Here is a 16,762-nt window from a genome sequence, read left to right on the forward strand (position 1 = left end):
ACACACACACACACACACACACACACACACACACAAGAACCCATTACTTCAACGTCCGTAAAACTGCCACCCACCTCCCTGAGGAAAGACACTTCCTACCCTTCGCTGCAGAACAAATTTTATAGACAGTCTTTTAATACTCTAACGAACACACTAATGATCACACATGTTTATAAATAGAAGGTTTGATTTCATTAAATGGCATGGTCATGCATGACAACATGAAAGACCAGCTGCATTCCCTCCAAAGGCTCCAAACTGTGAGGGACAAATGCGTTAGCATGGTGGTCACAACCACAGATCTACTACTTCCTCCCATCACCTTGCCTTCATCCTGTTCACGTCGGGCAGTCTCACCACACAGGAGGATGACTACCCTGCTCAGAAATTAATCTTATTTACCTATATAGACTACAGATGTAGCTTTTGATGTAACTTCCTAATGCTAGACTGCCCTCAAGAAAAATGAAAAGAAAACTCAAACCTGCTGGTATTTTTTATCAGTCATCTAGTAAAAAAAAATATAAAAAATACTGACATGTTCAGTATAAAGATTTACAGACAGATCAAGATAAATCCATACAGGCACTCCAGGAAATGGATGTTTTTTTTAGAGTCTTGAGTCCTGCAAAATTCAACGTTGATTCAATCCATTTCATAGATCTAGTCAGATGAGAACTCGGTTGAAGAATTAAACAGTAAAATGTTAATTCCTTTGAAGTGGTACTGTAACCCTCAAATTATTAGCGAAAGTGTTGGTGATACGAGGTTGTTGTTGCAGGTTGCACTCTCCTGATCCATAATATCTATCACTGTTCTTACTCTCTTCTCTTCTTCTCTTCTTCCAGTTGTTTCAAGCAAATAACTGTTGCTGATGCAAGCCTCTGTACGCAAGATGATATTCCAGTTAGCTCTTTCTGTTTACAGCTTAACAGCTTGCAGGCTGAGTCACTGCTATGGAGCCAATGGCCTGGTGTCAGGGTAGTTCACCTCAGAGTTGTGTTACTAGAGCATCAGCAGTGCAATACGCCTGAGAAACGCCACAATTCCCCTATGGCTTCATCTGTGGGTGTTCCTAGGCTGCACAGAGCTTCACAGGCTAATCAGGTATAAAAGACATAAAAGTACACTTCCTGCTGTTTTGTTGCTCTGTGGGCCATACCTGTGTGTGGGGTATTGTCTGCACGTGGGTGCCCACAACGCATAGGAAAGAGGGCCATGGCGTGTTTGTTCATGCATTTCCCCTTTGACTAGAATAGACAAATGTGGGAGTCTGAAACAGCAAATACAGTAGGTCTTTCTGACTGTGTTTAAGTGTGTGTGTGCATGTTGGGGATGGCCTGGGGTACTTTACTGGGCTAGTAAACCTTTGTAAGAGTAGTGATTAAATAGAGTTAAAGCGGCTGGTTCTGCTCTGCCGCTTCCTGACAAGGCATTGCCCACCCCTGGAGACTAGCATGTTAGCACAATATTAGTGTTAATGTGCTTTTATGGAGACAGGGTCGCTAGTTTCTCTGTGTATGTGTGTGTGTGAGTGTGTGTGTGTGTGTTTGTGTGTGTGTGTGTGTGTGTGTGTGTGTGTGTGTGTGTGTGTGTGTGTGTGTATGGGTGTGTTTTTGATGGGCAGGGGGTAGAAAGAGAAATGACCTGATTCAGGCTAGTGTGGTTGTTTTCTTTCCTTTTCATTATTAGCTAAAGTGCATGGTTTTAATATTCCAATATGGCTGTATTGCAACTTTGTTTTAAGTTTTTCTATTAGTGAGTCTCTTGCTATGTCCTTGTGTTATGATTTGACGGAAATGTGTTTCTTGTCGTTTTAAACAAGGACCCTTTAAGTGTTCAGGCTGGTAAGTTGATGCACCCCTAAAAAAATTAACTTGTGAAATATAGAAGTTTCTTTTGCCATGCAAAGTCTATGTGAAAAGTCTTTTGGGCCATCGTGTGCAGTACCACCCTTATCCACCACCCTCATCTGGGTTACAGACATGGCGCTGGTCCTGAGGGCTTGCAGACAGACCAGGCCCTATTTTTAATGCTGTGGACGGAGTCATCTTTTGACTTGTGACCCACATTAGACCCTGGCAGATGAAAATGTAATATTCTTTAAAGCACCTTTTATTGTCCTATTCTCAGGTTGCCATATGTCAATGCATAATTGGATTTCTCATAGAACTGTGTAAATATTATGCTGTCTGAATAAGCCTTACTCTAATTCTACAATTTTTAAATAAATAGTAAAAGTACAAAAAAAAACACGCAAACAAGAGTAAGATCTACAGCCATGCCAGTGGCTCTATGAGGCCATACTTAAGCACAGCGGTGCTTGAAGCTGAATGCATCAGAACGCTAACATGCACATTAAAAGTCAGGAGATCAGGGGATTAGAATTCCTACTGAGGGGGATAGATATGTCATTCAAAATGTCACAGCAATCCATTCAGTTGTTCAGAAAACCAAAAGCCCAATGGTGAAACAAGAAGAAAAGTCAGGGAACAGATTAGGATTCATCTTCTGAGGACCATTAAAATATCGACATACAACTTTGTATGGCAATCCATCTTACAGTTGTTGATATTTTTTAGTCTGGACCAAAATGGTGGACGAATCGGCCGACGGACAAAGTAACATTCCCTTTCCTAGAGCCATACAGCTAGCAGGACTAAAAACAACACACTTTAAGCACTAACTTGTAAAAACGTGACTGAAATGAAAGAACAATATAAACAGACCCTACAAAAAATGGATGTATAAGGTAGTGGTGTGTTTGTGTGTGTGTGTGTGTGTGTGTGTGTGTGTGTGTGTGTGTGTGTGTGCGCGCTTGTGACCTGCTGTGTAATTAGTCCTGTGGTCAGTGGTCACTAGAGGTGACGAAGAGAGCAGGCCCTGGAATCCCCTCCCTTACACATGCACGCACACACACACACACACACACACACACACACACACAAACACACACAGAGACGCGGTCTCTCCACCTCGACGAGCCCCTGCTGCCCAGTCTTCATTACCCTCCAGCCCCCCTGAGGGCCACGAGCGGGAGGTGGCAGACAGAGCTCAATCCCCCCCTTCTGTCCGGAGCCCTGGGGCTGCACTGGAATTTACACCCCTGGCCCTGAGAACGGACGGGATCCACACTCCTCCATTCTCCCATTGTTGTGGAGGAGGTGAAATGTAACGGATTTCCCAAGTCTTGGAGAGGGCTTTAGTGATCATGCCTCCTAGGGGTTCTGAATGCTGGAGGGATGGAGCCAAGCAATGGGAAAAATCTCATCTCATTTTTCTTATGTATCCTCATCTTTCAACAAATGATCTCCTGTTAAGTTTCCCCCTTTCATACTTTTATGTCTCCTCACTGAATGTCTCCACAGCAGTGTTCCACAAATGTTGTAACCCCCATCACTGATAATTTCTCTGGGCTTAAGAGGCCACATTACACCCATAATAATCTTAACTGGTGTCTGTTGTAAATTGTTCTATAAAGACATTTACATTGTCCTGAATTCATTAGTTCACACTCCCATTGTGTGTTTGTGCATACTGCCAGAGAGGCCTATAAAAAAAAAGCACTTCCCCTGTAATTAAGGACAGTTTCATCCCCTCCCGTCTTGTTAAAAACAATCCGAGCAGTCAGACAGAATGAGAGAGAAAGAAGGAAGGAGAGAGACAGAGAGAGAGAGGGAGAGAGAGAGCAATCTCTTACCACCTGAGGTCTGTGTGTGCATGCGTGCTGGCCTGCTAACCATGGGTAAACACAGTAAATGGTTTAGACTCTAAAAGCCTTAGTTCGGCTGCCCTTTCTCACGAGGAGGGAGTAATCAAGCTGCTCTCCACACCGGCCCGCCAAGACAGTCTCAGACAAGCTCTATGAAATTACAATTCAGCAATGCATGAGTCAGCATTAACACTGATGCTGACTGTGCTTAGGTCAAGTTGACGTCATTAGCTTCAGTGTGCCTTTAAAAGCACTCGTTCCTTACAACGTCTGCTTTTGGAGTCTCACAGTGGAGTGCTCTTCACGTAAAATACAGTAGGCCCAATTCTGAATGATTTTCTGGAAGCGCAGAGCTTTCATGCTGTTGACACCTGTGTTTAATTCTACTTCCGTGAGAGTTGCCCATTCAAGTCTATTTAGGGCAATGTTTACACCAACACACTGGAACACGGGGCCCCATTGTGCCTGGTCCCGGCCCTGCAGCTCGCGAACTGAGTTATACCACCGGCTGGGCCAGAGTGCCCCATTAGCTTAATGGCCGTCTAAGATTTCACAGGGGATGCATTGCTGTTATGGCTGAGAGCTTTGCGTTTCCCTTTTTATGGCTCCTTTTGGATTCACAACACCCAGAGATAGGGGTTAGAGAAGAGAGGAGAGGAGGAAGAGGTAGAGAAAACAAAACAAAACCAACATAATGGCAACTTTATACCGGCCAGGGCTGGGCTCGGGCAGACAGGTAAGGCAGGGAGAGATGGTATAAGGAAGAGCAACGGAGGAAGAGGCAGAAAGCAAGAAGAAGGAAACAGAGACAGTGAAGGAAAATATTTTACTACACTGAAATAATAAAACAAAGGAAGTACAGCGTGGTGATAAAAAATAGAAGCTGCTGTTTCATGTTTAGCAAAGAATCCTGGATCTCATAGTTTCTCTTTAAATGTCTCTCTTGGGAATTGACTGGCAGTCAACTCATGACCTGATTCTCTTTCCCATAGCTTTGACCTGCGACCTCAGTGACTTCCCCAGCTGGTCAAAAAGCTATAGGAACAAAGGGTCAAGTTCCACTTCAGCCAAGAGGTGCATGTGATGTTTAAGCATTTCATTTGCTGACGTCCAGTCTTCTGTTTCACATATATCAGAGAATAGGTAGATAAATATGTCACTGTCTTCATAATTACTCTTACGGAAGCAATTCTAGCTTTTTCTTTTCAACAAAGAAAATAGATGAAGTTTTGGGCTAATCAGTCTTGGCATTACTCCATTCTCACATCACAGCTAACAGCAGATAAGCTCCGATTAAACTACATTTCTAGCCAAAAGAAAGACATGACAGTGAAGTTACATGACTTCCTAACAAACAACGAATGCTCCTTGTGTTCAGAGTGCATGGAAAGCTTAAATCTCACCTGGGAGAAAACAATAATGCTTTCAGTCCTATTTAGAACATTGGCGCACAGCCTCTCGTGGCCAAAATCAGTATGACAGCAACAAACACTTTCTGTTTCAAAAAAATGTTTTACCTCTTTTCAATTTTTTTTTTACAGATGAAATAATAAATAAATAATTAACAACTTCAAAAAAATTTGACTGAAAAAAAGAATTTCTCACTTACCTCTCAGGGATATATATATATATATATATATGTGCATGTACACACAAATATTTCCACATAACCGTTAACTTAACACTGGTAAATCATTCTGTCCATTTTTATGTACGTCTTTTCTTTCTTCCCTCGTTTTGTCTTTAGTCTGTATTACATATGTGAAAATCTAAAAAGAAGCCACACATTGAGCCAAGAAATTCAGAATACATCAAATTGTTCAAACATGTTGTAGACTTCAATGAATGACCCATTCTCTCATCCTTCATCAACAGTCTTATATTTAATCTGTGATTTATACATTTGCCGGTCCAGATGGGATTTAGCATTGATAGCTGATACCTTTGTCGACAGACATTGATCAATAGCTCCATTATAAACTAGCATTCCTTTTTCATGGATACCATTCTGCGTGCTTTGGTAACTGCAGCATGCATTCGGGTGCCACAGAGGATATATGCTAAAGGATTTGCCCCCCTTGAGTTGTGAGGGTCAATTTCCTCCTGTCTTGTTCACCAAGCACAATGACCATCTACATTGGCAGTGAATTTTTTTAGTCAAATGCCGGGCTTCACTTAAGGACCCAAAGCATCATATCAGCTTGACATATATAGGTCCCATGGCCAAAGTTATTGAGACTAACCACCCATGACATACACTACGTTTGTCCAGTTATACAAAGTAACTGGAGCCTACTATAGGGCTCTGAGGATTGTGAACTCGGAAACTGGCCATCTGTTAGGCATTAAGGCAAACTGATTGTGATAAATTGGCTTTTATATGAAGATGAGTAAGGCAATGGGTTGGATGACGCAGCACCGAAGGGCTCTAGAACAGAAAATCAGACAGTTCCAATGAGCATTTTAAAATCAGTTGTTACTAGTCCTTTTGTAATCAGGATGTCCCACCGAAATTCACTTAGTGATAAGTGAAAAATGGCTTAGACAGAGGATCACACATCACTTACAGTAAAGGACTAGTTCAACTAGTTTTTTTTACCTCCTGTCCTAGTGTTAAATATAAACACTGAAACCACTCTCATCTTTGTCTGTTACGTAATAGTCTGGCATTGCCAGACCTTCCTTCACATTGCGGCGGATGAGGGTCTGGCCAGTCCACACAGGGATGGGAGAAAAACGCGCTCTGGTTTATTGGCATTTTAACCCAAATTGGCACTTTAACCCAAATATAACCGTCATGGGCAACGCTTAGCGTCAGGCAGAGCCACGGTGCCGTTGCAAAAAAGCCTTGGGAAGGAACTTGTTTTGGTGGAACATGTGCACATGTAACATTTGTTTTAGTCGTGCAACAGAAATGTAAAATTGGACAGATAGTCTAGCTAGCCGTCTGGATTCACCCTGCAGTGATGTGAGGAGCAGTTAACCATAGTCCTCAGAAATCCCCCAGAGTTTAAAATTCCAACACAAAGAAAGCGGAAGATAACGGACATCCAGTGGAACTTCCGGCAACACTAGAACAATCCCAGAAGTAGAACGTTGTGGAGGTAGAGTCTGTTAAGTTTAAGTTGTAGTTTACTAAAAACAAAAACAATCCTAGCTTTGTCAAAAAATAACAATATCTGCCAGCCAGCACCACACGCATCATATCTTGTTTGTGAAAACGTCATGTTTTGGTTTTATGGGGGTCGTGTGCTGTAACTACTTCTTTTCAGCTTCCAGTGTTAAAGTCCAACACAAATTAAATGCATTTTTTAAAGTTTCTTTTGTAATGAATATTTATATTATAAAAAATGTTGGTTTCAATCTGGTATTTGTCTATGTACAGTGTCATCCCGAATGAATGGACTTTACTGGAAATTTGCGTGGAAACCTGTTTAACCTTCTAAGTTTTTACACAAGGTGAAACTTAACAGGTCAAGTTGTATTAACAAAGAGTAATCATTACTAAAAAAGTAAAACAATGTTGTATAACTGGCTGTGTGGTACTCTGTGGTAAATTGAACTGGACAGACATGAGCATGGTTGTACTTTTTTATATATGCAGAAATCAAATATGCATACTTCTTAAATCTGTTCCTTGAATGAAGCCCCTAAAAATTACAGTGAGAAACCTCTTGTTTTATCCATAACGTCTGAGTAAGACCGGGATTTGAGTGAAATTCATTTTTTTATTTCACTTAGCCTAATTTAATTTACTGTTTTCAACCTTTTAGGACAGTTGGCATCAAAAGATCTCTGGGTCAGGACATTTGCTATACATTAATACATATGTATTGTGACTAACCTATGACTTTATACAGCCCAAATGATCACAGTGGGCATTGGCTGATGGTAATCATCAAAGACAGATTTTAGAGATGAAGTGGGATGATACAGTATTTAAAGAGGAAGGGCCAATATTCTTCATGTTTGGCCCGGAGCGTTTTCACCATTGTGACCAACTTTCTTTGATAGGTCTAGCATTGAGCACAATGTGGTTATTGAACTAAGTGAGCATCTGCTTGTCATTGACAACATGTGACTGTGATTTATGACTTAGATTCAACATCAAGACATGAATGGGATGGGATAAGAGATGTCTTCAGGGAATCATAAACAGAACCAAAAAAAAGATTGTTGTCTTGATATTTACCTTTTAGAGCCAAGGTCAAATTGGGTATCATAAGTATGACGAGAATCTTCTGATACAAGTTAGCACTGTGATGAATGCTCATACCAAGATGAGATCATGATTGCGTAGGGAAAGGGATGCGTAGGGGTGTTATAAAGAGAGATGTGTCAGATGTGTTTTGTCAAATTTACCTACTGACTCACATGAACTGCAGAGTCTTAGGCTGTGAGCCATCAGTTGATGTTATTATAACACAGCCATAATTCAATAGGAACTTATCTGATCTGTGTCTCTGACACAGTTGACATTTTGTGGAAAAAAACACTGAACTATGAGCAACAGACATATTCTTCTGGTGACCCAAATAGAGAATTTCAGGACCAGTTGCCATTAAAAACATTTTTCCTTTCAGCGGAAAAATAACAGTTATTTTGTATTTGAACAAATAGCAGACATGATCTTTAATTTGACTCTTTAATTTTAATACTTCCCATGATCCATCAACCCATTGACATTAACGAGTTGTTTCAGATCATATTTTAAAAGTAGACTTTTTAAGACGCAAGGTTTTAGAAAAAAATATTGTAATTATGTTTTGATGGAGCCCAGCAACAGGCCCATCATAATGTGGGTCAGGTCAACACTTGAGCGTCTGTACCACTACAGGGACAGATGGAGGAACATGCACTTGATACCACTCTACAGGACGTCAATAGTCCCCACTTGAACTTTTCAATAAGCGCCTTCCTGTTCTTCCTTCTGTTCATCTTTTATTCTGTCCTTCTAAACTGCAGGCCATTGGCACGCTTAGCTGTCTAGATTAAAGAACCTTGATTGTTAGGAATGAGGGATCCCTGGCATGGAAGAGATCATTAAATGTCTGGATTCACAAACCTTACCCAAACTGACTTCAGTTTTGAGTTCCACCACAAAGCAGAACTGTGTACTTTGATTAAGTAAATAGGACTAGTGGTTTGCCATTTGATAGAGGACATGAGTGTGAGAAGCATGATACACAATAACATTTGGACATATTTTGTCAAGATAGGGTCTAGCTCGACTGGTCTAACCCAAGCTGGGATTAAGCATGTCATGTATTATATCAAAACAACATATGTGGTGAACTTTAGAACACATTGTGCCATGAAATAAGTGAAAAGTCATTCTGGTCTGCCTGATGCTCTGCTTATTTTTTACCAGAACACAGACTTAATTCTCAACATGTGATAAACTAAGAAATGTGTTAATGTAAATGTCACAAGCCTTGAGTGTAAAATAACTAAAAACATTACAATATAGTCAAAGTGAAGGCAGTATTTGGACTATTTGCAATTAACATGGGATAAATGAACAATGACATTTAAATGCAAACGTGGCCTTCTGTATTATCCATGTGACATGTCCTCCAAAAAAGATGAGCTCAGTGTCACAAATAACTGTTTATCTCCCGCCGGCTGTAAGTGGTAGAGCAGCCAGGGCAGCTCTATCAGACTGGCACTCTTGACCCTGCATGACTCTGCTCGGCCGACACCCAGGACACCTTAGACCACTTTAGCCAGTCTGCTAAACAGACGAGTAACAGGAGATATCCATAAGATGAAACTCAGAGGATTTCAAAAGGAATACAGGTATCCTTCATTATGGTTGATTTGAAACGTCTCGTTTTATCTGAAGAGATAAAGAAAATAATTGTACAAAGTAAACAGATGAGTGAAGGAAACTGGAGATAATAAAAAAGGTTGTGGCCATCTTCCTATGGTTCTTACTGCTTTTTAAAACTACTTTTTGGTTGCTCATTCACCATCTCTGCATTCTTTTCTTCTCTAATTATCTATCTATCTATCTAATTGTTTCATTATTTGTGTCTTCTCCACCCCATGCCTATCTAACCCTTATCATTCACAAATTGCTGTCTCTGAGTTTTTCTACTTTCCTCTTGCTGCCTCTTTCTCCCCTCTCTTGCCTTCATCTGACTACCCTGACACCTCATCATCTGGGAGCTGTGCTAATCTTTTTGACCTGCCACATCCTCCACAGGCTCTTCCGCCTGCTTAAGTAGGGGCTCTACTACAGTATTTGTGTGTATCTGCTGGGGAGTCGGTTGAGGGTAGAGTTTGTTGATGTTGTGATGTGTCTTTCTCTAGTTGTAGAGGCCTGTTTACGCGCCTCTCAGGGTCACTGAGCTCTTGGTCATGTAAGCAACATCAGAAAAGAGCAGACAGAGCAAACACAGACAAATCAGGTCTAATTAAGACATCAACTTAGTAATTCAAAAATGATGTTATTTTATAAATTGTAAATAATAATTTAAGATTACAACATTTCAGATCTCTGATTTAGCCAAATCAACGCTAAATTGCGTTGAATTTTATGCTGTCATGACATGAGCAATAATACATTATGTTTCCCAGCTTATCTTTGTAATTACAAGAACATCAATGTTCATGCATGTTCATAATATTTAGTTATGAGAACATAACCTAAAATAACCAATCATACGATTCTAATAATCATATTGCTTTTTTACAATTCTTACTGTTACTTGTACTGAATATTATTGTATTTAACTACACACGTTGTGTGTGCATGTTTGTTAAACCTAAACCTCTGAATCCTTCAATATCTAAACCAAGCTTGCAAGGCTAAAGGCCCTGACACACCAACCTGATGGCTGACCGGTGGCAGAAAAGGCAGTCGTCTTCCCGAGTGGGCCAAAAAAAACCGCTGATGCAAGGCCGACTACCGACGGCAGCTGATTGGACAAACGCATCACTCGGGTCTGGTTTCTCCGGAAGTTCAAAGCCAGACTGTCATGGCGGCTTGTTCAGAACACAAACTCATAGTTTACTAAAATATTTCCCTAAACCCTAACGTATTTCTGAAACCAGTTTAAGCGAGAAATAGTCCACGCAGTTGGTGAATGTGTCTTCATTTCAGATCGACAGAGATTTTTGTCAGATTTGAGAGACTCTAGTGACGCTGATCCCGCTCGTCATTTCCGGGTTAGCACTCCACCAATCAGATTGGTCGTTTGAGTTTGGCTGCCGGCAGTGCCCGCCTTCCGACTGAGCAGGTCAGACTCAACACACCGTACAGACTCATGTCACTGACCTCACCAGACTGTCCGACGGCCGATTATCGGGTGGGTGTGTCACAGTCCTTCCAATTCCTAAATAGAAAGTGAGATTTGATTGCGAAATAAGGTCCAAAAGAGAAACAGCATTAAGGGAAAACAATATTAATCAATTAAGAACTGCGTGTGTGTGTGTGTTTTTGAAGGGCCGGTCCGACCTTGTGATTCATGAGCTGGGAACAAATTCTATGTCTTACTGACTTTTACACTTTGTCTCAAGCGGGTCACACACTTTCACCCCTGAATGAGCTAAATCTCCCTCACAAAAACACATGACCTCACCCTTTCACCTTTACATACAGTACAGTACATATCAACACAAAAGCCCATCCCATATCCACTGTGGACGTCAAACAAATGCAACGGAGAAAATCTAAAAATAAAAACACTCCCCTTAACCCATAAACACACGCTTGCACACACTTGTCACTCATTACCCAGAACTCTCTTATGCCCCGAACCAACGTCCAGTGACAGGCACTCGCCCCGACTTCTCTCTAACACGTCCCCCAGGGTCAAAGGCCAGCTCAGTAGTGTGAAGAGCAGGGGGGTGTTGAGGGCCCTGTGGTGCTGTTGGGGGATCAGACAGGGAGTGCAGTCATATTCCTTTTGGTTCCTTGTGGAGCAAAGGGCCAGGGGGACTGAAAGGGGGCACATTGTTGAAGAATACTTGTGATAATGATGTTATTTGGGTACTCGCAAGGCCTGCTCAGCAGCTGTTGACAGTAATGATGTAGTGTGTGTGTGTGTGTGTAATTAATGATTCTCACAGCTCTCCTACATACCAGCTGCTGACTGAGGCAGGAAGTGGATGATTGATGGGAATTATTGATACCTTTCTCCCTCAAACACACACATACATGTAACAGCACCATACTGCCCAGGGTTGCTGGATCCTTGATAGGGTCTTTAGTTTGTTGCTTTTTCTCTACGTATTCACACATGGACTCATCAGTCATTGGCGAAGGAATGTCAATACTCCACTTTGTTTTAAGTTACCATCTCCCATATGCTATTTTTCCTCCTATACTCAGTCTATACTGAGTATTTCTAATACAACAACAATTTACATTTATGGTACATTTGAATGTAAACTTAAGGAAAGATTGGTAGATGGCATTTGGGGTCAGTGTGTACATGATTGGGGATTGAAAACCTCTCATTAAGGATGTTTTACTGAATGGTAAACATGGCAACGTGACTTTTCACTAAACAAAATGATTAATTCAAATGTAAAAATTGTGGACAAAACATCAACAATCACACAATAATTAGTGAAATTATTAGACAGAAGACCATTCATATAATATTAGTAGCGTCAGTATGCTTCTACCAATGAACTTGTCAGATGGTCAAACGTGGCCGACCGACACTTTCAACATCCCAATATGCATCTGACAACTTTTTTAACCTAAATGGACATTTCCAAAAGTGCATGTCCCCCAGCAACTACTGGCCAGGTGTGCAGAGGTAAACAAGTAAGTAGGGTTTGAACTTTTCTCTCAAGCTCTCACTACGCCGCTACTCACTACCAGCCATCAACACTGTGATTGCAGACCATTAGGAACACTTATAAATCCTTTTGCTGACTTTAAACTCAGTGTTTGACCCATAATGTGTCTGTGTTACTGTAAACAAGGTGCTGACACATCTGCCGCATGGCAATACATTATATAAAAAGAAAATGTATTATTAATTGTAATGACAAACATAATATCATGTATATATTGTTATGATGATGTAATGGTGATCGTGGTGTTCAGACTTTAAGTTTCTGACCTGTGACTGCGACTTCATCACATACTAAATGTGAAGCTCAGGGATCTCTCTCCTCATAAATAAAGAATTACTCTGTGTGCACTAACTTTGCACTTTTCATCTTGATGTTATTGTGATGTAAAAAAAAACAAAAAAAACATGTGTCTACCGTCTTGCTGTTTTCTTTTAGCCAAAACCTATTAACACCCGCCAGACAATGGGGCTTTACCATTTGCGCCTATTTGCATTTTTATTTGTACAACGTTTAATGTATTTTTATTGATCAACTTATCTCATGGCAGGTCCTCTGAGGAAATGCTTTTTATCACTCTGCCATCACAGCGGCAGCCGTCAGTAATGTTGTGTTACACAGAATGAGTCAGGAGGGCAACCATATAGATTTTGTTCCATTAACCCAAGCACTGCTGACAAATATTTATCCATTGAGTTCCTACATGTGCTCTGTTTACATAATGTTCAATGTTTTTCATTTTTTTATATAAGTTAAATTTATATGTGCCCTTTGTTGATACATGTGTAGAGAATAATTAACAATCTTAACAAGTTACATTAAGAGACTACATTGAGATGTTGATCTTTGTCCTGAACTGGGTCTAGATTTAAAAACCATGCAGCCCTGCTCACATCCAGGAAGTTACAAATCAATGGTGTGAAATGGGGGCATGGAGAGGGAGGTGGAGAAAAATTAAGACAAAGGAAGGGTACATTAGAAGGGTGGAGAGAGTGAGACACATTAAAAGTGATAGGGTACGAGAAAAAGTGATGGACTGAAACAGAGGTATACATGCCTCTGCATTTCTGCATGTGTTAAATGTGTGTCTTGGCGTGTGTGTGTGTGTGTGTGTGTGTGTGTGTGTGTGTATGTTTTGGGTTTACAGTAAAACAGGTTCTGAAACATGTGGCAGCTATTATCACCACATCTCGTGGTCAGTGTAGGACCCACTGCCTTTTTTGAGAGCATGTGTGTGTTTGTGTAAGGCCCATCTAAGCTGTAAGAGAGCTGTGTCTGAGTTAACTTTTATAGCATATTATTGTGCCTAACACATACACGAGCAACCTGTGGTTCTAGTTGTTGTTATAATTTTGTCATTTTTTTGTGTAGATGCTGCTATCACTGTGAAAAAGTAGGCTGTTTTGGGGATATTCATCACTAGTTAAGGCACCCTGACACAAAATACACTGTCAAAGAAAGGAACTCGATGGACAGATACATTAAAGTGTAACAAAAACAGGTAAAGACAGGGCAAAAGGTTTAGCTTAGCTAAGTGAGTAAAAGATAGAGTTTGAGAAAAAGAGAAGAAATAGAAAATGATGAAAACTGCAAGTGTAAATCACTGCCTGTGTTTATTCTAACACACTCTGTCTGTCTGCTAGAAGGTCATAAAGTGGAAAGTCTCTTGCAAGCCTGATGAATATGCAGCATTTTAATTGATGTAATGATTAAACGCAAACCAAGAAATGAACAAAGGAACAGTCATTACTCATCACAAATTTCATTGGTGCCCATCATTTTTTATTTTAAAACAGTGTTTGAGTTGCCTCACCCTAACCATACCTTAACCACAGATTGTATACCAAAAACCAGAATATCTAGAAGGCGCTGACCTCTCCAGTCGCCTCTCCATCAGCTACATCAGCTTAAACCTGTTGGAGGAAGCTAGAACACACAGACATAACACATCCGCAAAGATAAAACCCAGCCAGCTGTGTTACACCCGGCAACTCTTTGCTGTGAGTTGACACAGTGTTAAAATAGAAAATCCTGTGAATTGGAGGTAATGTACATTAGTTGTTCACATAATAAAAATAAGTACAACCCACATGTAAATTGCTGTCTGATGTCAACTGTACATGTAAATAGGACATCAGCTTTCTTACACAAAGCATGTCCAGATTTAGATTGAAGACCACATGTGAGACAATTTTGAATTAAGGTCATTCAGCAACACCCACTTAACTCATCCTAGAGGCTTCAGTAGCTGCAGAACATCTACAGCTTGTACTCAGTGTACTGTTTCTGTCTTGCATACTGTTGACAGTCAGTTGGTATAATCAGACATCAAACACTGAGGCCTGATGTTCGTCTGCTACATCTGTCTCAGTGCTGCTCACTGTTTATTGTTTCATCTCTACTATATTTACTGTTGGCGTAATTATTTCCATGTTTGATCTTTTCGAGGGATGTTGGGGGCAGCCATTTTCCTGATGTATCCAGACGGTCACACACGCCCCATGCCACACACACAGGGTTCTTCTATTAACTTGCAGTGCAGGTGACGAAGACCTCAACCACAAGATGGATGAGTGTCTGACTGCGACATCTTAAACCTGTTACCTCTGAGTGGATGTTTATTTGAATTCTCCTCCCCGCTGTATCAGATACAGGGGGGAATTCTCTTGAACTGCAGCAACAGGAGTGTAAATATTATGGGGAAAGCCACTGAGACATGGAATGTAGCTTTAATTACAACATTGATATATCGAGGTCAGTCTCTCAGCGCTTGTGGAGGGAACTTGACCTTACCTTTTTCTGCCCATGATTTCTTGTTTGATTTGGTGTACATACTCATTAAACAAATGTATATACCGCATTATATATGGTACAATATGTTTGTATAAGAGCAAGATGTATGGTAAAGGCTACATGGGAGGGGGCTGATTTTGTGCAAAGGCACATTTGTGCAACTGGACGAGATATCAAAGGCCAGTTATGTAAAGCCATGATTCATGAAATGTGTTCAAGCTAATTGTTCCTTTTTTTCAAGTACAAAGGTACAGTAAAACAGGTTTACAAAGGGTTAAAAGCATTCATCATCATTCAATTTAATAATATAACTAACTATAAATGAGCTACTGGCCATCCTTTACTCATTTTAGAGGACACATGTTTGCACATATTAATGTTGACAGGTGGAGTTGATGTCCCATTGAAGGAATTACAATAAAACCACTAAATATGGGCTTCAGGCTGTGCTTTAGAAACTTAAATCCTCTTCTGTTTCTCCCTGTATCAATGTGTCAAACCATCACATTTTCAGATCAATGATCTTGACCTTAGAATGACGTTATTATTGGAAGGCCTGTTAAACATGTGGCATGCTTAAGCCCCTAGAAACTTGGTTCATGTTACGCTAGAACAGCACAAATTCATGACATACGGTAAAGGTTTTTCAAAAATTCACAAGAAATACATCCTTATCATCATTTAATTAGATGAAACTAAGTAAATAAAGTAAAAATAGGTAAATAAACAGAGTAAAACTAAGCAAATAAGAAAACTGAGTAAATGAACTCTATTTTGCTCTACTCGCTGTGTCAACTTTGACCATATAGCAAATCCTTGCCAAAACGTCCCAGTTAGATTCTAAACGCTTTAAATATATTATTTGATATATTATTTGTATAAAGAACCGAGCAGGCCTGCCTTGTTGCACGATCCAAATTCTCTTTAAAACTTGCTATTTTAAGCGTGTGGGTTGCTAGCTTGAAGTTTGTTGTTGTTTCCCAGAGAGAACAGAGGTTTGCCAGGCAAGGGTGTTCAGCCGGTCTAGACTAGCTTTGCAGGGACTTAGAATGTGTGGTTTGATCACGTTTGAACAACAGTGTCCAACAAATATCACAGTGTTTTGATTCAATCAGCATTTTCTAACTGAGCCACGCCCCCTTGAAAGCAGTGAGAAGAGCACACAACAAAATATACCTAAAATATCTTGGGAAATGACCAAAATGTTTAAAACTGTGGCAGTTTATGTAGGACACCATCATTCTTAATAAGTAACAGATTTATTTTAGGGCCTTTAAAGACCTAATACATAGTTTTAAAGCACTGCGTTAAACCTGATGTTTCTACAGGTTGCTATTGTACCCAGCGCCCTAAAGGTTACACATGATGTGGATGTGAGATATTGCCCTGGTTTATCTGAGCCCTCAGGTCCACAGTTTATACTGTTGGAACATGATAACCATC

General features: G+C 40.4%; 1 long non-coding RNA gene across 1 annotated transcript in view; it reads left to right on the forward strand.

Annotated features, from left to right (window-relative positions):
• Nucleotides 1-4,815: 4,815 nt before the first annotated feature.
• Nucleotides 4,816-16,762, forward strand: part of LOC117946798 — a 22,194-nt gene continuing 10,247 nt past the window's right edge. The window contains exons 1-2 of the long non-coding RNA XR_004657105.1: nt 4,816-4,825; nt 8,818-8,824. This is a non-coding gene — a long non-coding RNA (uncharacterized LOC117946798). The remainder of the gene's footprint in view (nt 4,826-8,817; nt 8,825-16,762) is intronic.

This window comes from Etheostoma cragini, chromosome 6 (assembly GCF_013103735.1).
Source record: "Etheostoma cragini isolate CJK2018 chromosome 6, CSU_Ecrag_1.0, whole genome shotgun sequence".
NCBI lineage: Eukaryota > Metazoa > Chordata > Actinopteri > Perciformes > Percidae > Etheostoma > Etheostoma cragini.